Genomic DNA, 24,710 nt, shown 5'->3' with positions numbered 1-24,710 from the left:
GCAACCTTGGCTTTCCCCTTCTACACAGAATTGGATGACAGCTAGGAGATGGACCTGTGAATTTTCTCCCCTGAGAAACCAGACGGGACCACCTAGAGCGGGTCTCCTTCCCACAACGCCCTGGACCTACCGGGGGCACAAGCTGGGGCTCAGGGAATACCTCTGTGCTCCACCACTCGGCTGCTGCCTTTCAAGAGAAGGAAAACGCTGCTACACGCCATCCACAGCCACCGCACAATATCGTATCCCTTTGTCAGGGAAAATAAAACAGAGGGGAAGTCACTCTGGGACTTACTATGGCCTTGGGTCAAAGGCAGGCTGACCGGGGCTGGCAGAAGAAAGCTAAAACTCACTTCTCTGGGATTCTAGGAATTTCAACAAGTGAGACTAACAACAGATACTTTCAGATTAAAGAAAGGCAGTGCGTTCCCAAACTCTGACCCCTGTGCACAGGCTCTGCAGAAACGCTGTCACTTGGCACTCAGTTTCCTTGTGGGTAAAATGGGGATAATAATATTGTCTGTCTGCCTAATTTGTGCAAGGCTCTTACAAGAGGGTATAGCACATAGTAAGTGCTCAATAAATGTGAGCTCTTCTTTGTATTCCTGTTTCAAAGTGTTTGTAAGTATTTCACAAGATTCAGAAACCTTGTCCCTGGATTGTGATCATCGCCTTTTCTTCAGTCTTCCATCCACAGACCCAGCCTCTGGTGGGCAGTCACAACACACCTGGTCATGTCCAGAGAGGTCCAGAAACCCGCCCCAGGTGTCAAAGCAGCTCAGAGGCAGGGCCGGGTGAGACTCTGCCTGACTCTTCCATTCTCCCAAATCTAAGCTAAGCAGTGATTCCTATGCCCACCTGGGAGGGGAGAAACCTGAGGCCTGCCTTGTAAATCCCCATAGGCTCAGTGTGCCTGGCATTGGGCTGGGCAGGGGAGACAGAGGGAATGCCAAAGAAAGAGCAGTTACAAAGGACAGACCACAGGCCCAGGATGAGGGGACTTTCAAGGGCTTGTTCATGTTTCTGTTTTTGCCCAAACTCTCTCGATCTACCTTTGAGCAACAGTAATTATCTCTTTGCATCCATCAACTTCATATACCATCCCTGTCCAATTCTTTCCCAATAAGCCAGAGAATAAGAGTGCAGACATCAAAGGTCAGCTTTTCATGGTGCTGAACCCATTTAACCCAGCTGTGTGGCTCTAAGTAAGCTACCTAAGCTCTCTGAGCCTCCATTTCCTCATGTGCAAATTGAGGAAAATACTCACCTATTTATTAAAAGGAAAGAAAAGATTGAGTACATGCCATGTGACAGGCCTTCAACAAGGGACCATCTCTTGTCATAAACAAGAGGCATATTCTGAACAAGTGACCATGGGTTTAACTTGTACACAGGTATTATGAAAACGATGTCTGCATTTCAATAAATATTTGTTATATAAATGAACAGGACTGTTCCCAGAGCCTGCTGCTTGGAGGAAACTGGGGAATAAGGAACTCAAAAACAAGGTAAGAATGTCAGAGCAGGGAAGGGAAGGGAGGAGGGAGGGAGTCGTGACCTTGGGTCAAAGGCAGGCTGACCGATGCTGGCAGAAGAAAACTAAAACTTACTTTTCTGGGACTCTAGGAATTCCAACAAGTGAGACCAACAACAGATACTTTCAAATTAAAGAAAGGCATTGTTCCCAAACTTTGACCCCTGTGCACAAGGTCTGCAGAAAAGCTATCACTTTGTACTCAGATTCCTTGTAGATAAAATGGGGATAATAATATTGCCTGTCTGCCTAATTTGTACAAAGCTCTTACAAGAGGGTCTAGCACATATAGCAGGTGCTCTATTGTATTCCTATTTAATAGTCTTGCTATCATTCGTCCGTAGTCTCTTTCTTTTTCTTGGGAACCAGCATTTTCTCATACACAAACTAGTTACCAAACAATGAAGATGACCACCGCTTCCTCTCTATCATGAGTAACAGGCTACCTGGAAACACTGGAAAGATGGAAGATGCTTTCTTGACATGGGGTTCACCTTCCTACAAATACTTAACCTCTTCCCCCTTCCTCCACTAGACTATACGGCCCACAAGGGCAGAACCATGTCTGTTTTGCTTGCTCTTATATCCCTAGCACCTAGGAGTGTCTGATACATTAGGCACCCAATACCATCGATTGAATGACTCATGCATAATAATAACTCAACAAGCTCGGGTGAGTCAGCAAGAGCAGAAAGGCCAGTCGCCCTAAGTTCCCTGCCTTGGATGTGTGGCTGGTACCCTGACAGACCAGAAGCAATGTGGCCTGCAGGGTTTTTCCTGGGTCTGCACTCCAGCGAGCCCTGCCTTGGTGCAATGTTTTGCCTGTCTCTAAACCCCTTCGCACACATTCGCCTGTGTTACTAACTCTTTCTCTTTTCCGACCTGCAGGGAGGCTGGTAGCTTTAGTCTCTTCCTACAGAGAAACAAAAGGAGGCCCAGAGAGCCCATGGGTCTCTCCCTAGGACACAGAGTTGATCGGGGACAGTGAGTGTCCCAAAAGCCAGGCCTTTGGTTCCACATCCTGTGCTGAGTAAAGTGTTAAATAATGTTGGTTAGTTGAAGGAAAAAATGAACAGATGGGAACAACAGTGCGATGTGATCATTTTCCAAAGGACTCAGTCCTGTCCATGGCTACGTAACAGAAAAAACTGCTCAGTGGGAGGTCCAAAACTGATACTCAAGGCAACAAAAGGAACAGGGAAAGGAAATCGGTTCAGATAAGCAATGGACGAGACCAGCGTGTCCTCCTACGTTGTCAGGGCACAGACCAGGGAATGTGAGGATTCATGCTGGCTTTGGAGGGCCTTCAGCATGGGGCAGGTGAGGGCAGGCTGCTCATCCCCCCCGGCAATGAAGGGAACTACCAGAAATGGCATCTCCCCCATGAGACTGGCAAAAAGCCAAATTCTGACCTATCAAATGTGGGTGACCAGATGGGGGAAAACAGGGCTCTTGTGTACAGTCAGTGGGAGTGTAAATCGGCATGATTGTTCTGGAGGGCAATGTGATCGCATCTTATAAAACAGAAAATGTTCCTTAGCCTCCAAGGCAGCGAAGTCGCCTCGGGGTATAAATCCTGGAAGAGCTGTCACATAAGTGACCGAGAAAGCACGTGCGGATGTTCCTCCCAGCAGTGTTTGTAATATGGGAGAATAAAAAAGAAAAGAAAGAAAAGAAAAAAAATGCTTCAAGCACGGTGTCTCAACAGGGGAATGGTTAACTGGCCCTTGAAAAATACTCGGCAACTGTTCATTGTTCATTCTCCTCTGATCCGACTTCCCACACACACACTCACCCCACCCACTTCAGGTTCATTTTTATGTTTTATCAGCCTATTGCCCTGACCCCCAGGAGAAAGTAGAATTCACATGTGAAAAAGGAGGGTCAGACTCCCTGCAAAGCTTTTCTACGTCCTTTGCCCAGGAGAGGTTCCCATTACAATCGGGCCTGGACCTCAGCCATGAGCACGGGGAGGGAAGGAACCAATTTCATTCCACTTAAACCAATTTGCTGGGCCCAGACAGCAGCTAATGAGCAGCCTGCGCCCTCGGAGTCATCGATACCACTTTCCAAATCAAGTTACCAAATTGGTCTTAAAACCACTTCAAAGGGGCCGGGCTGACTGTTACCAGTGAGGCACCCTGCCGGCCATATGGCCGCGCTTCTTCCCACTGGCATGCTCCTCCTTGGCATCAGCTGCAGAGGGGATGAGCTGGCTGGCTGCCTTTGTCTCTGCTTTGGATCCCTCCTTCCCCTGAATGCCTAATCGTCCATAATGGAACTTGGGTCACCATTAAAAAAAAAAAAAAAAAATGGGACAACTGTGGCAGAGGGATTCAAATAAAGGAGGGCCCATACAGGCAGCGCAGTCACTAACACAACAGCCCCGTGAGGTCAGTACTCTTATTGCCCCCATTTTACAGACAAAGAAACTGAGAGGATGAAAGCTGGGCAAGGTCTCACCATGGCTAGCAAGTGGCATAACCAGAAACTGAACCTGCGGCTTCCTTAAACCACAATCCATGCTCAGCCTCTAAGCCACGCAGGTTTTATAGTTTAGATCTTCATGACTGACATTCCCTTCTCTACAATCAAGCATAAAAAATAGTCAAATGGGCCAGGTGTAATGGCTCATGCCTATCATACTAGCACTTTGGGATGTTGAAGCAGGAGGATCAATTGAGCCCAGGAGTTCGAGGATGCAGTAAACTAGGATGGCACCACGGTACTCCAGCGTGGGCCACCCCCATCTCTTTAAAAATAAATGGTCAACCGAACCTTGAACAAGAGCCAAAAATAATTTTCCTTAAGAGGCTCTTCGTTACTAATCATAAATATAACCCCTACTTTTTAGAGAGTGCCCATGGAATCAAAACCGCCAGACTATCTTGCCTCTTTAATCACACAAAAGTCCTGAAGTAGATAGGATGATTTTTTTCTCGCACATGTGGAGTAATATGCTCCACGTCCTACAGCCAGGAACAGAACACTCATCTTCCACATCGGGGATGAAATTCACTGTGAACCCTCAACTCAGTATTCTTTTCCCTAAACCCAACTGTCCATCAACCTGTCTGTCTTCAAGCAGAAGGGTCTGTGGAAGAGCCCACGCCAACCCTATTAGGTGGTCTCTAGATTAGTGGTTCCCAACAAAGGGAGCCTTTTGCACACACATATGCACACACCACCACCACCACCACCACCACCACAAAAGAACATGTGGCAATGTCTGCAAACACTTTGGGCTGTCCCAACTGGAAGCTGGGATTGCGATGGACCGTGCTACTAGCATCCCGTGGGTAGAGGCCAGAGATGCTGAGCTATATCCTACAATACAATACGCAGGACAGCCCCCACAACAAATCATCTGACCCAAAATATGAGCAGCGCCAAGGCTGAGAAACCCTGCTGTAGACCCCACCTATGTCTTTGCAATTTCTTCATGGTCTTGATGTCATACAAAGAGTGTTTCTTTATCAATCAATACAATAAAGTAATACTTACTCATTTGCATTAAAACTGAGCACGACTAATTTTTGCAGCTAATGGACCCACCAGGGCTGGCCAGAATAAAGGACTGGGCTGGAATTCATTGCCTGAAATGGTGCTAAGATCACTTGAGAAATGTGTTCTTCCACTTAAGATTACCAGGAGGCTGCTATGTGCCAGACCCCGCACTAGGGTCTGGGGATGGCGTCAGTGGGCAGGAAAGCTCTGTGCAGGACCTCCTTCTGTCCCCAGAGGACACACATCATCTTACTGAGTCACCAGGTGGTCCATGGGACATTTCCAGGCCCCCCACAACAGCACATTCTCTTCTTTCAGGACCTCAAGAGAGAGGCTCAAGACAGAACAAAAGGAGACCTGGGAAGATGGGTCACTCAACTCAGAGAGGAGGCCCTGAGGCAGGCCCTGCTCCCTCCTCAGATTTTATTTCTCAAATCCTAAGGAATAATAACCACAGTTAAAATGACAGTTTATACAAATCTCAGCATTGGAGATGAGTTTCATTACAGGTTTTCCAAAGCCACTTCAGAACAGCCACTACCTAAACAGCACTCAGGACAGGAGAGCCGATGCCCAGCTTCAAGGAGGGACTGAATCTCACAGTCTTTCCCACTGAAAGACAATAAAGCTGGGGGCTCCAATACTTAAAGCAAAATGAGGCACCAGCTGGTCAGGCAAGTCAGAATTTCAACCCAGCTCTACTGAATGAGAACCTTCAACACTGACACCAGGTGGCTATCACTCATCCTGGTCAACAGTACATGGTGGACCTCAGAAAGCTCTGGACACTCCCTGGGCCTCAGTTTCAGCAGCTGTAGAATGGTTAATCATGTCCCCTATGGCAACCTTGGGGGCTCTTCCAGGTCAAGGGGGAGAGGTGAGTGACATCAGTTTCAATGTATGAAGATGTAAATTAGGTGCTTTCCCACCCCTGGCTGTGTAGTTGCCTGCAGGAGAAGCGTTAATGAGAGGTGGTTGTGGGTCAACAAGAACAGAACGACACCTGATTTCTTTCCTGGCATCACAGGCAGATGAACCTAGGTTGAGATGCCAGCTCTATGACCTTAGGCAAGGCATGGAAATTCTCCATGATCCCTTCCACATTCACACAACGAGGATGACACTTCCCAACGGGCAGAACTGACAGGCGAAAGTGTCCGGCCAAGGCAAACATGGCCTTGTGAGTCTTAAGAGCCACATGCAGGGAGTTACAGAGCTGGGGACATGGGATCACACTCTGAGGGCCCAACATCTGTGGGCCTGGGGACCTGGGACTCAGGGTGCCCTTGGGAAGGGAGTCGTCCCCTGACAAAAATGGGCCCACAGGGCTGGTGCCCTGCAGGCTGGTTCAAAGAGCCAAGGGCCCTAAGGAAGTCAAAGGGGATGGTCTCCGGAAGGAGAGGCATGGCCCACTTCCCAAAAGAGAAAATTCCTACCCCACATCCATGGCCCAGAGCTGAGCTGGTGCTGGACGAGAGGCTGTGGAAGAAAGAGGGGCCCCTCAGGCCAGAGAGACACTGGTACCAGAGCAGGAGACTGAGTGTGGCCTGGAAAGACATGCATTGCCCTAAATCAGAATAAAATTTGAAAAAGGCATGATGATCACAGTATTCACATATATACCAAAACACCAAAATAATAATAAATCTATAAAAAGTAATGCCCAAAAATAGCAAGCTGGCTAAATAAATCATGACATTTCTACCACTAGAGTAATGACAGCAAACATTTACTGAGGATTTACTATAGACCAGATACTATTAAGTTGACCTTTTATAGGTCAACAATTCAATGCTGCCAAATTCATATGGCTCAACATAATATTTTAAGTGCTTTACATGTATCCATTCACTTAATCATCACAGCAACCGTTCTGAGGTACCGTGTCAGAATACCTGCCACACTCCATGCCAATCAAAGAGATGTCCATGTCGGAATTTGCTGGAACCTGTGAATATGTTGCCTCCCATGGCAATGGAACTTCCTAGATGTGACTAAAGCTAAGGACCTTGAAGTAGGGATTATTCTGGATTATCAGCGTGGCCCCAGTTCAATCACATGAATCCTTAAAATTAGACAATCTTTTCTAGCTGAGATCACAGAAGTGAAAAGAAAGAGGGAGAAGAGATTTAAATCCTAAAAGGAACTGGACCCACCATTGCTGGACTTGAAAATGGAGAGAGGAGGCCATAAGCCTAGAGGGGAGGCTCCCAGAAGCTCAGCGCAACTGGACAGCCAGCAACAAAACAGGATCTCAGTCCTACAACCTCAAGGCAACGAATTCTGCCAACACCCAGGATGAGCAAGGAAACAGACTCTCCCCCGCAGTCTCCAGAAAGGAAGGCAGCCTACAGGCTCCTTGATGTGAGCCTGGAGAGATCCGTGTCTGACCTCTGCCCTAGATAACTGGACATGAGCCAGGCACAGTGGTTCACACCTGTAATCCCAGCACTTTAGGAAGCCGAGGTGGGAGGATCGCTTGAGTCCAAGAGTTTCAGGCTAGCCTGGGCAAGATAGTGAGACCTCGTCTCTACAAAAAATACAAAAAATTAGCCAGGCGTGGTAGCTCACGCCTGTAGTCCCAGCTACTCTGGAGACTGAGGTGGGAGGATCCCTTGAGCCCTGGAGGTCAAGGCTGCAGTGGGCCAGGATCAAACCATTGCACTCCAGCCTGGGTGACAGAGCAAGACTCTGTCTCAACGCCGTCCCCGCTCCCAAAAAAAAACTATGCATTAATATATTATGGTGTATAAATGCTAAATTTGTGTTAATATTTTATGGCAATCATAGAAATTAATAAGTGGGATAAAAAGCATTCGTAGCCACACTTGGAGGCAGATGAGAATATGAATCACAATGCCCAAGGTCGCTCAGCCATGAAGGAGCAGAGCCAGGTCTGACCAGCTCCTGGGACCTCTGGCCCTGCTGTTCTGCTCTACAGTCTCATGGAAGAACAATTCCAAATCCAGTTCCCACATAGCAACACAAAGACTGTATTTTGGGCTGACTCTACCAAAAGTTAGGCTTTAAAAAAAATGCAGTTATTATTTTCAGTGATTAAAATTGTTAAAAGATCTTGGCCTGCCCAGGCCTGGATGATGGCAATAAAAATGTGGCTAGAGATGAACTAGCATAGGGGTTGTGGGGCGGGGAGGGGGGGGTTGGGGAATAATGAGTCTAAAGAGACCAGGCCTGGTATTCAGCAGGAACTCACTCACCTGCAGTGGTTTTGTGAAAGGCTGAAATGGTCCCATAGCAGCGAGTAAACAGATGCCTCCCCATGAGGGCAACTGTTACCCCCCTGTGTCTAGGCATGTTCCCTGGGGGAATATTCTCTCACACACCTCCACAAAATGCAGGGTTTAGGCCTGACACAGAGCCTCAGAACCCGGCATCATGTATCCCAATGCCTCAGACTCGAATATTTGACCATCACCCCCAAGGGATCAGAAAGTTAGAAAACAGTGGGCCCAGCAGGCAGGTGCCTTTGGACTTACCTAGAAGAAAGGAAAAGCTCTGCTTTGGTCAGGCCTCTAAAGATATGGAAAGTATGTGGAAAATGTATAGACCCTCAGGCCTGCTTCAGTCATCTCTTCATCTTCTCTGTTAGCACATGGCCTCTGGTAAGCCACTTACCTCTCCAAATCTTAGTGTCCTGGCTGTAAAATGGGAACACCAAGGGAGCCATGTGCCATGCAGCTCAAAGGGGAAATGATTCAGCCTCCACTTAAAGTACCATCACCACGGCTGTATGTGCCAAGGACACCTGCGCCACCTCGGGAGAAGGCTCCAGGGAGCGTGGTCAGCTGCAGAAGCAAAAGGTATGAGTGTCAGTGCCCTGGAGTGAAAGGCAGGCCTCACAGAGCACAGCACTGCCAGGGACTCGAGGATTCCAGAGACCCGCACCCGGCTCCCGTGCTGTCTGACATGGCTTTTCTCCAGCACCTCCACCTGCCGGACCATACCCTGTCCACCTCTGCTCCACCTGAGGTCCTAGGCCCCCATCCCATGAAGTCTGTGTGCTTTAACCATCCCATATCAGGGTGCAGGGCTACGGTGCTGGTTGGGAAAGGGCCGCAGCCCCACCTTTGTACATGGAACCCTTAAAAAATGTTGGTCAAATGAGAAGGCAGGTGAGGATAGGGGAGAAGAGCCACTGGGTTGCCAAGACAGACCCCAGCTCTTTCTTCCTCCATAACCGCAAAGCCTTGGCCTAGAGAAAGCAGAAGCAAGAAGAGAAAGCAGAAGCAAGAAGACCCCTTGGTCCAACCCTCATAGTCCAATTGAACTTCCCAGATAGAGAAAGTACACACCACAAAAGGGAAGGGGCTTCTGTGATATCACCCAGGAGTCTTAAATTGCTGCATCCCTCTCAGCCTCAGTTTCCCTATCTATGAAATGGGCATGCTGCCCTCCTGTGCACCTCACCAGAGGAAGGACTGCTCCAAGGAGACGCTCAACAAACCTCCCTGTGTGAGCATACATTCTGCCACAGGATGACCGCACCATCGAACAAGACCCACTCACTTGCCACACACAGACTCTGGGACAGAAGAACGCAAGGGCAATAAACCTAAGATTTTGGACATTAGTAAAAACAGACTGAAATCTTCATTCATTTTCAGGGACACTTCAGTCTTTCTCTTCCGTGTGCCCCGGTGCTGCAGCTTTGAAAACAAATGGCATTTCTTTTTAAGGTGTCATTTTTCTTTAAACACCTTAAGAAAAAATGTTAGAATCCCAAAGGGATCTTACATTTGCGTTCTTGTGTAATCTGTTTTGCTAGAAGCTTTCAAATATATATATTTTTGAAGCCACAGGATACAGCCCCAGGGTGAGGCCTTGGGTTCCTATCAGCAGCCCCTCAAGGCTCTGGGAGCATCTCTTCTTTTCATCTGGAGCAGCTGTCCTTGAGGAACATGCCGTGGACACAGCTGTCTGAGATGAGTAAGCCTCATCTCTGGCCAAAATGAAACACACTGTGATTTGGGGTCTTTCTGTCTCAGGATGGGGCTTCCTCGGAGGCCTGAAGCCACGCGGGACGGCATCCTTTCCCTGGAAAGCGCTGAGATTGTCAATCTCGCTCACATTTGATCAGGGCTTGTTGCCTCTTCATGGTCCCCGCTGATGAAAGCAGGGCTGGCGCTGTTTCTGGAATTGATGTGAGGAATACTGCCCCCATCCCAGCCCTAGGAAGAAACAATATCATTCTCCAGATGCCTATGCTCCTTCTGCAACACCCCAAGGAGGTCACTTGAAGAGGTTACAAGGCCAGTGATTCCCAGCTGGCTTCTGCTGAGGCAAAGAGACTGATCTTGGAAGAATCAGACCAGGAGCCTGATGAGGAAAACCGAGGGACTCCAGTGTCGACTTCCAACAGGCTCTGAACTAGATGGAGCATGTAGCATGATTTAGCGTGACAGGGACTAAATTCTAGCTCTGTCACTTTCGCAGTGAGACTAAAAAATGTCTTCCCTCTCTGAGCCTTGGGTTTGACATCTGTAAACCACGGGTAATAAATAATGCCCTTGTTCGATGCCCATAAAGATTGAATTGAGTTGGGGCCAGGCTCACTCCTGTAATCCCAGCATCTTCCTTCAGAAGGAAGAAAGCATAATCTATATGCTGGCTGGCTCTACGCAGCAGCAGCAGGCATCACAGGGGGTTTTTGTCTGCCTTTGCTTCTGAAGGTTAACCCACTACCTATTGAGAGAGGACAGGTCGGTCTCTCTCTCTCTCTCTTTGTCTCTCTGTCTCTGTGTGTGTGTGTGTGTGTGTGTGTGTGTGTATGTGTGTGTGTGTCTTTTTCCCAGGGGTGGGCATTTTCATTCAGGCAGGTGGCACCCTGCCCAAGGAGCATGAATCACTTAAGGCCAGACTTCGAGACTAGCCTGACCTACATGGCGAAACCCTGTCTCTACTAAAAACACAAAAATATGCTGGGCGTGATAGCACACACCTGGAATCCCAGCTACTCAGGAGGCTGGAGGCACGAAAATCACTTGAACCCAGGAGGCAGAGGTTGCAGTGAGCCAAGATTATGCCACTGCACTCCAGCCTGTCTAAAAAAAAAAAGAAAAAAGAAAAAAAGAAAAGCATGAATTAGATAATGAGCCAAAGCATCTCAAGATTTGCACCCAAGACTCATCAGTTCCCTTGCCCCTGCTGTCAAATTAATTGCAGTTTACTCGTAGAGGTAAAGAGGGTGCCCAGAGCAAAGGGACTGAACCAGATAACTCAAGGTAATCACCCAGTGGATGATGCGGGCTGCAAGCCCGAGGGGTTAGGTGACTTGGTCTGGACTTAAAATGGGGACAGGGAATTAGATACCAGCATTCCTTTTTCTGATTTACAAATCCTTTCCTGCATAAAACTCTTCCAAGGCACATATGTGAACATACACAGTTATGCTTCAGCTGGTCCCTCCCATTCAGAGACTCCAACCAACGGCACACAGGCTGTTTAGGGAAAAGAGGTTATTCTGTGGCACGGGTGGCTCTGCAGAGGTGGGTGCCATGCCAGGTCCCATGGGAGGGTACGTTCCCAGCGAGGAGTTTAGAGTTTACACCTGCTCAAGTTACACTAGGGGTGAGGTTCCTTCTCGAAGGCACCCTCAAGCAACTGCTCACTGGAAGCAGGAGAGGAAGCAGCTCAGCCTTGAAGGCTGCAAGAGCTCAGCAGTGCCTACTGCCTTTGCTGACCTTTGAAGGTGGACAGTTATGGCGGGAGGGAAATGATTTCTCTGAGGCCAAGACATGGAGCTGTAGGACGCACGGATCCAACCACGAACCAGATTCAGAGAGTGTCAGGCCGGCACTGGGGCGGCCGCAGGAAGCCAAAACCACACCCGGCACCACCTTCCTCCTTTCTGAGAAAGGCCATCAAAGCAATATGAGAGCAGCTGGCACGAGGGCGTGATCCTCATTCGATACAGGAGAGTTCTAGCCTGGGTACTTCAGGGCTACAGTTCTGCTTAGAGAAAACACTGCCGGCCGGGCGGGGTGGCTCACGCCTGTAATTCCAGCACTTTGGAAGGCCGAGGCGGGCAGATCACCTGAGGTTGGGAGTTTGAGATCAGCCTGACCAATTAAGAGAAACCCCGTCTCTACTAAAAGTGCAAAATTAGCCAGGTGTGGGTGGTGCGCGCCTGTAATCCCAGCTACTCGGGAGGCTGAGGCAGGAGAATCACTTGAATCTGGGAGGTGGAGGTTGCGGTGAGCCGAGACCGCACCATTGCTCTCCGGCCTGGGCAAAAAGAGCAAAACTCTATCTCAAAAAAACGGAAAAAAAAAAAAAGAGAGAGAGAGACAGAAGACACTGTCTGTCCAACTCTTCCCTCAAGACCATTCCTCACTCAAACCCCTTCCACCCTCACCTGGCCATCCCTGACAAGATTCTCAATCTTGGCCCACACCTCCCACTGACACCTCTCAGATCATGAAGCTACCAGTTACTCCAGCTTCTGGTCAAATCCACCCCTACCAGGATGATCATTACAGCCAAGATCATCAGAACATGTACTGCATGCTGGACACCGTTCTCCGCTCCATACGGAGGAGGACCTGACTTTGATAAATGGTCACGATGACCCTCTGGGATACATACTGTCCCATTTTACAGATAAGAAAACTGAGGTTTCTCAAGATTAAGTAACCTCCCACGATTGTGCAACCAGAGCTCCTGCTCTGTGCCATCGGGCCATGCATGGCTCACCTTCTTCTGGGCTTTGGACCAGATCCCTGAATACATATGTGACTCTGTCATCTATCAGTTGTGTGACATCAGACAAAGCACTTCATCTCTCTAAAACTTCACTTCTTCCTCTCCAACAGGGGATCATAACAACACCTGCCTGAATGAAAATGCCCACCCCAGGGAAAAAGATACACACACACACACACACACGCGCGCACACACCCCGACCTGGCCTCTCTAAATAGGTAGTGGGTTAACCTTCAGAAACAAAAGCAGACAAAAACCTCTTGTGATACCTGTTGCTGTGTACAGCCAGCCAGCATATAGATTTTGTTTTCTTCCCTCTGAAGGAAGAGGCTTAAAAGAAGAAAACTTAGGAAAGGGCCTGGTTGGATAACAGAGCACCCAGGAACAGCAGTGAAAACCGAACAGAACTCTCGGATCTTGTTTCTAGCCCAACCGCATCTGGCCCCAGGAGCAACCAAAGTGGAGAGTGCCTAAGCAATTACCAAATTTTATCAGTTCCACCCCAGCTCCAGGCTCTCCAAAAAACCATTGACAAGTCAAAGCCAAGAATTTAGCAGCTTCTCAACTCTTCCCCACACACCTGGAGGTAGACCCTTATCCCAGGGAACAAAGTCTTCATCCTGTTAGAAATCTCTGAAAGGAACATGTAAACAAAGGCTGCAGAGATAAGGAAGCCTGCCATGAAGGAGTCAGTTTGGAATCTCCAGCCCAGAAATTGGGAGAAATGTTTCTATTCACTCCTTCCTGACCTAAGACCATTCCAGGAGACCCTAAACAAAGGCTGGTCATCTCTTTTGCCTCTATCTTTGGCAAACCTATTTCAATGATCACTGAGGCACTTTCAGACCAATTTCTTTCCATTCAGAGAGAGCCCAGACCATCCTCGGGAGGAAGACACCCAGAGGGAAGGCTTCCAGGGCCCAGTGCCTCAGCAGTCCCCACCCCAGTCCCCACCACCACACTGGTGCCTTGATGAAGATGAGGATGAGGCTGTCTTATTTATCGCCTTTACTAAGACAGGTACCTGAGACAAAGTAAGTGTTCAATAAATTTTTGTTACACGATGGAACGTGCAGCATCCTTCCCCCAAAAAGAACTGCATGGAGTCACCTCTGCTCAATAAAATGTCCAACCAGCGACTGAAGTTTCTTTGCCCCTGTGAAAATATGAAAGGCCCTTTTTCAGTCACCTTAGCCGATGGCCCATACTAGGGAAAAGGAGACCCATCAAAGGGCAGTGAAAAGGGCTCAGTGTTGTATCCTGTAGCTGAGCTGATGGCTCCAGCACCTACAATGTTGACTTGTGAGCAACCTGCAGCTCTGTAACTGTCACAGCTAGCTGAGAGTTAGCTGTGAGGCTGGAACCCTGCTGAAGGCTTCACATGCCCATCTCATTTGACTGTCTCGCTTTAGAGGCTCAAACAATAATTCCCATTTCATGGATGAAGAACCCAGGACGTAGAGAAGCTGTTCAAACTTTCCTAAGGTTGCTCATCTAGAAAGCTATGGAGGCAACGTCCCCACCCAGTTCTGCCTGGCTCCTATGCCCAGGCTCTTACGCTGTCTTGGAAGCAATGGCCAGCCCCAGAGAAAATAGCAAGTAGGTAGAAACAGCACATCCTTGGCCTCTGGCAGCTGTCTCCAGGGTCCCACCAAACCCACAGAGGCTTCATCTTGCCCCTTCCAGCATAAGGGCATCATCCCCTCACCAGTGTCTCTCCCGCCCACCCTGTACACAGCACACATCTCATGCCCAGGGTCTCCGCTTTACAATGCTGTGCCCAGCAAGAAACTATACCTACAGATTTGTGCTTCTCTCCACAGGAAAGCAGAGAACAGGAAAGAGTTCTCTTCCTAAATGCAGGACATAGTAGTACCCAACACACAACAGGCACTTTAAAAATATTCATGAAACTGGCCAGGCGCAGTGGCTCACGCCTGTAATCCCAGCACTTTGGGAGGCTGAGGCGGGTGAGTCACCTGAGATTAGGAGTTCGAGACCACCCTGACCGACATGGAGAAACCCCGTCTCTACTAAAAATACAAAATTAGCCAGACATGGTGGCTCACGCCTGTAATCCCAGCTACTCGGGAGGCTGAGGCAGGAGAATCACTGCAACCCCGGAGGCAGAGGTTGCGGGGAGCCGAGATCATGCCATTGCACTCCAGCCTGGGCAACAAGAGCAAAACTCCATCTCAAAACAACAACAAAAAATTCATGAAACTGAGTTAGCTAATAAATTAATTCCCATCTATAAAAGAGCAATAATATGCCCTTTTATAGCCTCCAAGTTTGTTGGAAGGAAAAAATAAGATAACCCATGAAAAGAACTGCTAAGATCCAAATTGCTGTAGATAAATCCCTAATCCCTGACAATCCTTAAGACTGATAAATAGAACAGAAAAATTGAATGTGAAGATAACCTGGCACAACACTCCACATGCATTGGAGATAGATACGCATATACATGAGTGTAGGGGTGTGTGTGTGTGTATGTATAGTCAGAGATGTGTATATCTAGCAATATATCAACTTATTGAGATAAAAATTAAAAATGTGTATTATAAGATAGAAACATAATGTGTATTATGTTTTTATTTTTTATTTTTAATTAGCAAAGAAAGAAGGGGCCTTGGATGTGGAAGGTGAAGTTTTATGTAGCTTAGTGTCCATCAGGTACCATGTCTAAGAACAGCGAATCCACACCGAGTTCACTGGGAGTCCAGTGACGCACCCATAGCAGGCTGGGACTCAGCCACAGAGTGGGGAGTTGGATAAAGCAGGTGCTGGGAGGAGTAAACGAGGCTGATTTCCCTTACTGCTCACCTGCGAAGTCCTGCAGACAGGATAGAAAGAAAACTCATGCGACAATAGTTCTCGCATGCCCTCCAATGTTCAAGCCTCCTTGGGATAATCCATCTCAGAATTCCCAGGGAAAGCCGTCATTATTCATCCCTTTACCAGGAGAGGGGCAGAAGGGAAGGAGATCATACCTAAAGCAGACACCTGTTAGTAATGGAAGAGGAGCAGAAACATGGACCCCCTGTCTTCTTAAGGCCAACCCCGCCCCGGGAGCGCCTTATACCCATGGCTGGGCCTCACCTGCCTTGAGTGCTGGCACCAGGCAAGTGCAAAGAGGCAGGCCCCACTCCTGACATTCCCTCCCAGCCACAGACTGTCCACCGCCAAAGGCCAGGCCCTCCGTTGTGGTGTTCCCAGGAATCTGGAGAAAATTCAATAGAGGAAGCCTGAGGATGGGGTGGGGGGAGGAAATGGGGCAAAGAGGCCCTGCCAAGTTTTCCAGAGGAAATGAGTAACCCGTTGTTATGCAGTCACACAGCGCCAAGTGAGGAAGTGGCATTGTCTGGGGACCAGCCGCGGGACCTTACATAATAGGCACCCCTCTCACTTTCTGGCCCTGGCCGTATTTGGGGATTGGCAAAAACATCTGATGAGCACCTCCAGCCTGTGTAAACACTGGCTTTATTAGGGTGGTGGAGAGAGGTCTGGACGGGAGTTCTGCTGGGCTCGCGCTGAGTGAAATCAATTCCCATGGCCTCATCCTGCAGGCTCCCATCCGTTGGGCGGCAGTGCTGCTCAGTGGTTAGCCCCGACTCTGAGGCCAGGCTGCCAGCACCCATCCAGATTCCAGCTCCACCACTTTCCAGCTGTGGGAACTGAGCAGGCTGTTCAGCTGCTCTGTGCCTCAGTTGCCTTGTCTTTAAAATGATACTATTTGACCTGACTCCTAGGGTTACAGAGGATGAAGCAGAATCATACACATACAGTGCTCAGAACAATAGTTTGCACAAAAATAAGCTTTCAATGATGAGGCAGTCAGGGTCCTGGAGATAAACATAGTGCCCCCACCTTGAAGACAGGAAACAAAATAAGTAAAATACAGGGGTGGGGCCTGCATTCTCCACTGAAAAGGTTTCTGCCAGGTATGATGACTCACGCCTGTAATCCCAGCACTTTGGGAGGCCGAGGTGGATCACTTGAGGTCAGGGGTTCGAGACCAGCCTGGCCAACATGGTGAAACTTCGTCTCTACTAAAAATACAAAAAATTAGCTGGATGTAGTGGCGCACGCCTGTAATCCCAGCTAACTGGGAGGCTGAGGCTCAAGAATCGCTTGAACCCAGGAGGCAAAGGTTGTAATGAGCTGAGACCATGCCACTGCACTCCAGCCTGAGCAACAGAGTGAGACTCTGTCTCAAAAAATAATAATAATAATTCCCCCCTCACCGTAGGTTGTTTTTTTTTAATTATTATTATTTGTGAAACAATCACAAACGTGTTGGGAACACAGAGCAAATCCTTTTCCCCTACAGCATGTGAGAGGGAGTGGTGGACCTCCTGATGTCCTGTCACTACAGAGTACTTCCATGTGTATTTTTCTGAAGCAAGGACATTCTCCCTTAGGACCACATTCTATAGGAACATCAGGAAGCTGACACAGATATGTAACTAACATCTAATGCTCCCAGCCATCCAAGGTTTAACAATTGTCCAGAATCAAGTTTTGCATTTAATTGTCATATCTCTTTAGTCTCTTTCAGTTGGAACCATTCCTCAGTCTTTCCCTGACACTCATGACCTGGACACTTTTTTTGTTTTGTTTTGTTTTGTTTTTGAGACGGAGTCTTGCTCTGTCCCCCAGGCTGGAGCGCAGTGGTGTGATCTCGGCTCACTGCAACCTCCACCTCCGGGGTTCACACCATTCACCTGCCTCAGCCTCCCAAGTAGCTGGGACTACAGGCGCCCGCCACCACGCCCTGCTAATTTTTTTTTGTATTTTTAGTAGAGACGGGGTTTCACCATGTTAGCCAGGATGGTCTTGATCTCCTGACCTCGTGATCTGCCCACCTCGACCTCTCAAAGTGCTGGGATTACAGGCGTGAGCCACTGCGCCCGGCAGACCTCCACACTTCAGAAGATTATAAGGCAGTTACTCTGAAGCACATCCTTTAATTTGAGTTGGTCTGATACTTTCTCATGATCACATTCACATTATGTATCTTTATTAATATTTTTTTCTTTTAAAAAATTTTCCCTGGGAGCATAGAACGTATTAACATTTATTTTTCTTTTGCCTAATTGCACAGCAAGAGTTGGGAGGAAGATTTCCTGGAAGAAAGTAAATCATCTAAGTCAACTGTGATGACAACCCGCACCCAATCATTTTTAATTGGGCGAGGCAAAACGGTGTAGTAGTTTATGGCTTAGGGAGGGTTCCAGCAGTCTGCCTGTCTGGGGAAGGACTACAGCTTTTACACAGCCGAGTAGATCCTGGCATCATTTGCTCATGCCAGCTTTGCTTACAAATAAAAAAAAAAAAAAAAAGAAAAATGAAAAATAAAAAACTGAAAACCCTCAGAGCTCAGCTTAAAAAGACCTTTCATGCAATGCCAGGACTCTCCCTTTCCCACCCCCAAACCCCCCTTGCTTCTGTCCCAAAGTACAATACATATGTTTATCTTGCTTCTAAGTAGGGGTATATTAAAATACTTGAGGATTTTCCCCTCCTAATTCTGGCATGCTGGCTCCCACTGGCTGTGCAGCCACATATCATGAAGTGCAAAAGCAACAGTAAATTATACCCTTTACAAACACAGGGATCTTTCCTGAGGTTGGAAGTCGCATCACTTGAAAGGCTGACTTTCTTCAAACTTCCAGGAACTCAGTGGCCCAGAGCCCGTCTATTTAAAGGTCAACCCAGCCCTGCTGTATTTGGAGGGCTGCCTCGGACACAGGCTTATTCTCGGCCCCTCTCTGCAGCCACCGCAGCAGGCCAGGCTGTGAGCAGCACTGTGTCCCTTTCAAAGGGAGAAGGGAGGCCACAGACAGAGGAGGGCCAGAGAGAGATGGGAGACTGGAAACAACCAGTTGCCGCCCCCTTCCCCACCGCACCCCTCTGGGGGATAGAGTGGAGTGATGGCGGCTACCAGAGTAAACTCCTCCGCCATGATTAAATCTCGGAATCCAGCTTAGGTCCCAATTTTCAGGGACAAGATGGTCCATTTGATGACACTTTTAACTCAGCTGCCTGGGTCTAAGCTCTGGCAGAGCAGAGCAGATAGTAAAGAAGACAATTCAGGACCATGGTGATAGGTGTAGGGACCGCGGTAGTGGGATTTTGCAGTGTAGGAGAAAGATAGGGCTTAACTCGATAGAGCCTGAGCAAGTGGAAATTCACAGCGAAGGAGCAGGGTGGGGGTCGGAGGATAGAAAATTACTGACAGGCAACATTAGGAGTAAGGGGGATTCTGGTTAAACCAACCTATCAAGATTCTTGCTAAAGGCAGGCCAGGGTGACCAGACATCTTCCGGAAGGTGGTAGAAGATGAGGAACCCTATCTATCAGATATGGAAGATATTGAGGGCGGGTGGTCCTTACCAAACTGACTCAGCAGAGTTTTTTGCTAAAACTAGATTTTACAAGAAAGTGCACAGATGGGCCTAGGAAAAGACCTAGGTGTCCGATTAAATTGGGTAATTGGGTCAAGCAAAGAATCTTTGTCAGTAGGTAGTGGGAGATGGCCCCTGTACCAGTTTGACAAGGCAGCCAGAGGGCACGACAGCCCGCCTCACCCACCAACCACTCTGAGAATCTTGGGAAAGTATTTAACCCTTAGCTTGGTGTTAACTTACACAGGTCTGTGTGTATTTAATTCTATGAGCTTTGCTCAGTATTTGCTCACTCTTCAAACTGCTCGTGATTTCAGAGGATGCCAGGTAGTGAGACGTCACTGCTGACAGAGCACCTGCAGCGGACACAAGGATTCTGTGGTTGGGGGGTCAGCGCAGCTTACAGATGACTTCCAGGATGGTACAGTCAGTTGCCTAAAGTCACCCAGCTAAGGAGGCAGCATGGCCAGCATCCCAATGCTGATCGGTCTGACTCCGGAACATACCCTCTAATTTCATCACACTCTTCATACACCCCCATATTCATGAAGTCAGCAATATTGTAAAGAAGACAGGCCCCACAGATCCTGGACCATGCAGCTAGCAGTGCTAGGACGGAAAGAACTCATCCTCCCGAGAGGCATCCAAAAGGGTTTCATGGAAGAGGAGGCATTTAAAAGTTGCCCACAATGGGACTTTTTGACAGGTCAGAGAGAAAAGGAAGAGCAACCCAAGAGGAAAGTACATGAACAAAAGCAATAAGATGAGAAATGGGCCTGGATGGGTGATGACAACTGGCTGGTGAGGCTGAGCGCCTGCATGGCGAGGGAGCCCAGGACTCCTTCTGGATGTCTTTCCAGCCTGTGTGGAGTGGGTGTCCCCTCGATGCTCGTCACTGCACCATATCATTGACCCAGATTATTTCCAATCCCCACAACAGAGCAAGGAGTAGAGACAACTAGTCCCATTTTCAAAAGAGAAGTCCCTGGTTAGAGAAGCCACCACTACTGAGTGCCTGGTTCCTGAGCAACAGGCCCGGACTTGAACCCAGGGCTGTTTGGTACCAAGGTCCGTGAGTTTCCCATGCAGCCTTCCCACGTCCTTTTCCCCTTTCTGCTGAGGTCATTGTCGGCACAGAAAAGGATGTTCAGGGGGAATGAACGGAGGAGGGAAGGAAGGGGGGAACAGTGCCAAGGCTGTGATTCAATGCAGACCTTTCCTCGTGTCCGATTAGCCTGAAAAGACTTGGAAATCAAAACCAACCAAACAAAACACTCAACAGGCCAGCCCAGGAAGCTTCTATTCTCCGGAACAGAACTGAAAAGAGAGTGAGCAGGCCAAGGATCTCCAAGTCAGATACATCATCAGAGGGACTCAGGAAAGGGAACGTGTTGCCGGATAGTGTCTGAGGGTGGGCACCCGGGGACAGATCCTGGGGAGAGAATGTCTGTCTGTGTGATTTAGCAGGGAGCAGCCTCAGGAGAAAGGAAGGGAAGGCAGCAGAGCCAGGCAAAGAAAGGAGGTGGTCTCGGCTGGGGACCAACTCAGGCCATCCACAGGATGCTCTGGAACATGAAGCGCACCAGGGAGTTTGCCCCACATGGAAGCAAGGAGGAGCAGCCCTTTGCACCCCTGAGTCAGCCATGGCTGGTGCAGGGTGAGCAACTTCCCGGATGAAGCAGCTTCAGTTGGAGGAAGGCTAATCTCCAGAGAAGGGGTGCTGTGGACATTAGCAGCCGCCGTCTCGGCAGCTGGGGTGAGTGTGCCGGTCCAGGGAGCGGGACCTGGGGCAGCCCTTCAACAACATCCACTACAATTAGTCACAACTGAGTGACTGTGCGATGCTCAGGAATGATAACAGCCCCCATTTTTTAACATTTCCTGCAGTCAGCTTCCCTAGGCCAGATACTGCCTGGGCTGAATCAGCCTCTCAAATGGGTGCTGGAAACATCTGGGTCTGAGGGGACACCAGGGGCAGGAAAAGAACCACTCTGGGGAGAAAAGAGCCGGGAAGAGACCATGACTGGAGGGAAGCGGGCAGAACAAGACCAGCACTGCAGAGAGTCCCAGCTTTTCTCCACGCCTTTCTCCTGAAAAGAGCTGACATCTGGAATCAAATGCAACGAGCTGAGAATACAAACTTATGCTCCCATTCTTACACCCCAAAAAAGTCTAAAACTCAACTGGAAGTGGTGGCTCATGCCTGTAATCCCAGCACTTTGGGAGACCAAGGTGGGTGGATCGCCTGAGGTCAGGAGTTCGAGACTAGCCTGGCCAACATGGTGAAACCCCATCTCCACTAAAAATACAAAATTAGCCAGGCATGGTGGCGTGTGCCTGTAGTCCCAGCTACTCGGGAGGCTGAGGCAGGAGAATCAGTGGAACCCAGGAGGCAAAGGTTGCGGTGAACCGAGATGGCACCACTGCACTCCAGCCTGGGCAACAAGAGTAAAACTCCATTTCAAAACACACAAAAACAAAAAACCTCTAAAACTCACAGAATAGCCTCTGATAAATCTTTTCATAAGATTGTATAATCTCAATAATTACTTTCAATAAATTAATTGATGGATCCTATCACAGTGCCCACCATATGGTTACTGCTGAATAAAAGCTGAATGGCGTGACCACTGAACACATTGTAACATCCACCACATGCTTACAGGCAACCTCCTAGGTCTTTCCCAAAATAGTAGAGGCTCTCCTTTGCGAAGCTGAGTTTGGCCTTAATCACATGATGCTGGCTTTTTAACTAGATTCTTCTGATTTTTCAATTATTTTTTTTTTATTCTTCATCTTGATTTTTCAACTAGAGCTTTGCTGTCCCCAAATGTTCATCAATAGATGAATAGATTTTTTTTAAATGCAATACACCTGTGCTAGGGAACATTATTCAGCCCTAAAGAGAAATGACATGCTGATCTATGCTACAACGCAGATAAACCTTGAAAACATTACACCTAGTGAAAGAAGCCAGGCACAAAAGACCACTCCAGGATAAGTGTATTTGTAGTACGAGTAGCTCAGCAATTTCTTAGCACTCAGAGAATTGTGGGAAGAAAGAGGTGACTGCTGATAAAAACAAGATTTCTTTTTGGGGTGATGAAAATGCTCTCAAATTGATTGTGGTGATGGTTGTACAACTCCATGAATATATTACAAACAATTATGTTGGCCGAGCACAGTGGCTCATGCCTATAATCCCAGCACTACGGGAGGCCGAGGTGGCTGGATCAGTTAAGGCCAGGAGTTCAAGACCAGCCTGGGCAACATGAAAAAATCCTGTCTCTATTAAAAATCCAAAAGTTAGTCAGACATGGTGGTGTGTGCCTGTGGTCTCAGCGACTTGGGAAGCTGAAGCAGGAGAACAGCCTGAACCTGGGAGGCAGAGGTTGCAGTGAGCCAAGATGGCACCACTGCACTCCAGCCTGGGTGACAAAGCGAGACTCTGTCTCAAAGAAACAAAACAAAAAAAATTGTATTGTGTACCTTAAATGGGTGAGTTGCAGGTGAATTATATGTGAATTATATCTCAATAAAGCTGCTATATATAAAAAAGAAAGGAAGAAGTTTGCTGTGATGTGAAGGAATAACACCAGCAATGATGGATCCCAGTCACTGTATAGAAACACAAACTGGTGGCTTCTAGAAGAGGTCTGAACAGCTCCATGAACACACATACATGTGTCCCCAGACACATCCCCCTGGAAAGGAGGAAGAGAATAGTTGCTGCCCACCACTCCCCAAATCTCTGACCCCTGGCCTCCAACACCATGCCAGAGGGGGCACGGAGCAGACAGCCAGGAACTCTTATTTTGTCTCGTGCCCCGAGCAATTCCTAAACAGTGGGAGTTAAATATTTATAAAGCCGTCACTGTTTGTTTAATGTTCAATCTGTACTTGGGAAGGCTGATGCAGGGAAACGCTGAAGTGACTGCTGATTATACAACCCGGGAGAAGCGTGGTGCACCAGGATCTGACACTTCCCAGGGCTCTGGCCCTCACCTTCTCTCCCTTTTGCTCCCCAGCATGGGCTGCCTTCCTCCTTCTCCATGTGCCCCTGGGTTAGTGGGAGGCTCCTGTGTTTAGTCTCCTCTTCCTAGCTCCCGTGAAACAAGACAAAATAGCCCTTTTCACCAAAAGCCACAGTCTCCTTGCTTTTAATGTGATGTGAACAGTCCCCATGACTGGGATGCTATCGGGGAGAATCTTCCTTCATGGAACCCACCGCATTGAACCCTCTGCCAATAGAAGATACTGCTCAGAAGTGGGGACCCAAACCAAGGCAGTGAGAGCCGCACACTCAGACCAGGAACGCCTTCTGAGGCCTCCCCCCAAATCATCCTCCTCGTCCTCCTCTGAGCATGTCCCGCACCAGGCCCCAACCTGAATGCTTCATCGAAGATGAATGTTGGAATCCAACTCACAGGCTTCACATCTGGCTTTGTCATTTATCAGCTGCATGACATTAACCTGCTCTGACTCAGTTTCCCACACAAATGAATGGCCCGTCTGCTTTGCAGAGTTGCTTGTGAGCATTAACTAAAATAGTACTTTGAGGCAGCCAGCAGTGCTATGACAAACTCAACGGTGACCCTGCCACCTGCTTCAGAGTCCTAACTCTAAACCTCACTTGTCTGTGACTTTGGGCAATTCCAGTCACTTGTCCCAGTCCTCCTCACTGGCCTACCCAGCAAATGAAATTACTATATAATGAAATAAAATGAGATACCTAATAAAATTATTAAAATGCGATATACAGTAAGATAAAATGAGATAGGGTGAGCACTGCCCAAAATATGGGTCAGGGCTTACTGGTGTTGCTGATAGAGTGCAAGGTGGGGAGATGGCCGCTAATGCTCCTTCATGTCTGGGACTCCTGGGACTCTTTTGGGAGAGTCCTTTCTCTTTTGGGGGCCCAGATTCCTCTGAAAGTGGCTAATGCTCAGGGATTATACTGCCAGCTGCATCCGGTAAGAGGTTCCCAGAATCTCCAAATTGCCTTCCCCATTATGGTGCCACCAGTTGGTCCGGAAGTAAAGAGATGGGCCTGGGCTAAGTAATGGTGAGAGACCCTGTCCAGCCTGCAGGACCTCTCCTAAGCCTGCCGCCTTCCCTCCCTACCACTGTGTTGGCAGTAGAGTGGGGGACACAGATGGATAAGCAAGATCTCCCTCCTCAAGGAGTCCTGGGTCCCACAGTTAGCTGGACACATAACGAAACCCCTAATGAATGCAAGGATATGGTAGGAAGGTAGTTCAGAGAGGTGCAGTCAAGGCAAAGAAGAGTGAACTAGGCAGAAGGAACAGCAAGAGCTCTGCAGACATGGGAAACTGAGGCAGAAGAGAACCTCATTACCCCAGGAAAGAACCCACTTAAAATAGGTCCAGATATTTTGAAAAATCAAGCTTCATCGCCTGCTTCTGATTCCTAGCTCTAACCATTTGGCTGTGATCCTGGGTGACTTTTGTCACTTGTCCTAGCCCTCCTTAGTGGGGGGAGGAGGGATTATCTTGGAAAAATAAAGAATTATAAAA

At 48.3% G+C, this 24,710-nt stretch overlaps 1 protein-coding gene across 1 annotated transcript in view; it reads right to left on the bottom strand.

Moving 5' to 3' along the window:
- LOC107130694 (uncharacterized) overlaps positions 1 to 24,710 on the bottom strand; it is a 309,505-nt gene that overhangs the window by 148,310 nt on the left and 136,485 nt on the right. Inside the window, exon 6 of the mRNA XM_073999932.1 lies at positions 8,678 to 8,847. The gene's annotated coding sequence lies outside the window, so the exon portion shown is untranslated. The remainder of the gene's footprint in view (positions 1 to 8,677; positions 8,848 to 24,710) is intronic.

The sequence above is a fragment of the Macaca fascicularis genome, chromosome 8 (genome assembly GCF_037993035.2).
Source record: "Macaca fascicularis isolate 582-1 chromosome 8, T2T-MFA8v1.1".
In the NCBI taxonomy this organism is placed as follows: domain Eukaryota; kingdom Metazoa; phylum Chordata; class Mammalia; order Primates; family Cercopithecidae; genus Macaca; species Macaca fascicularis.
This window is presented reverse-complemented; position numbering and strand designations above follow the sequence as displayed.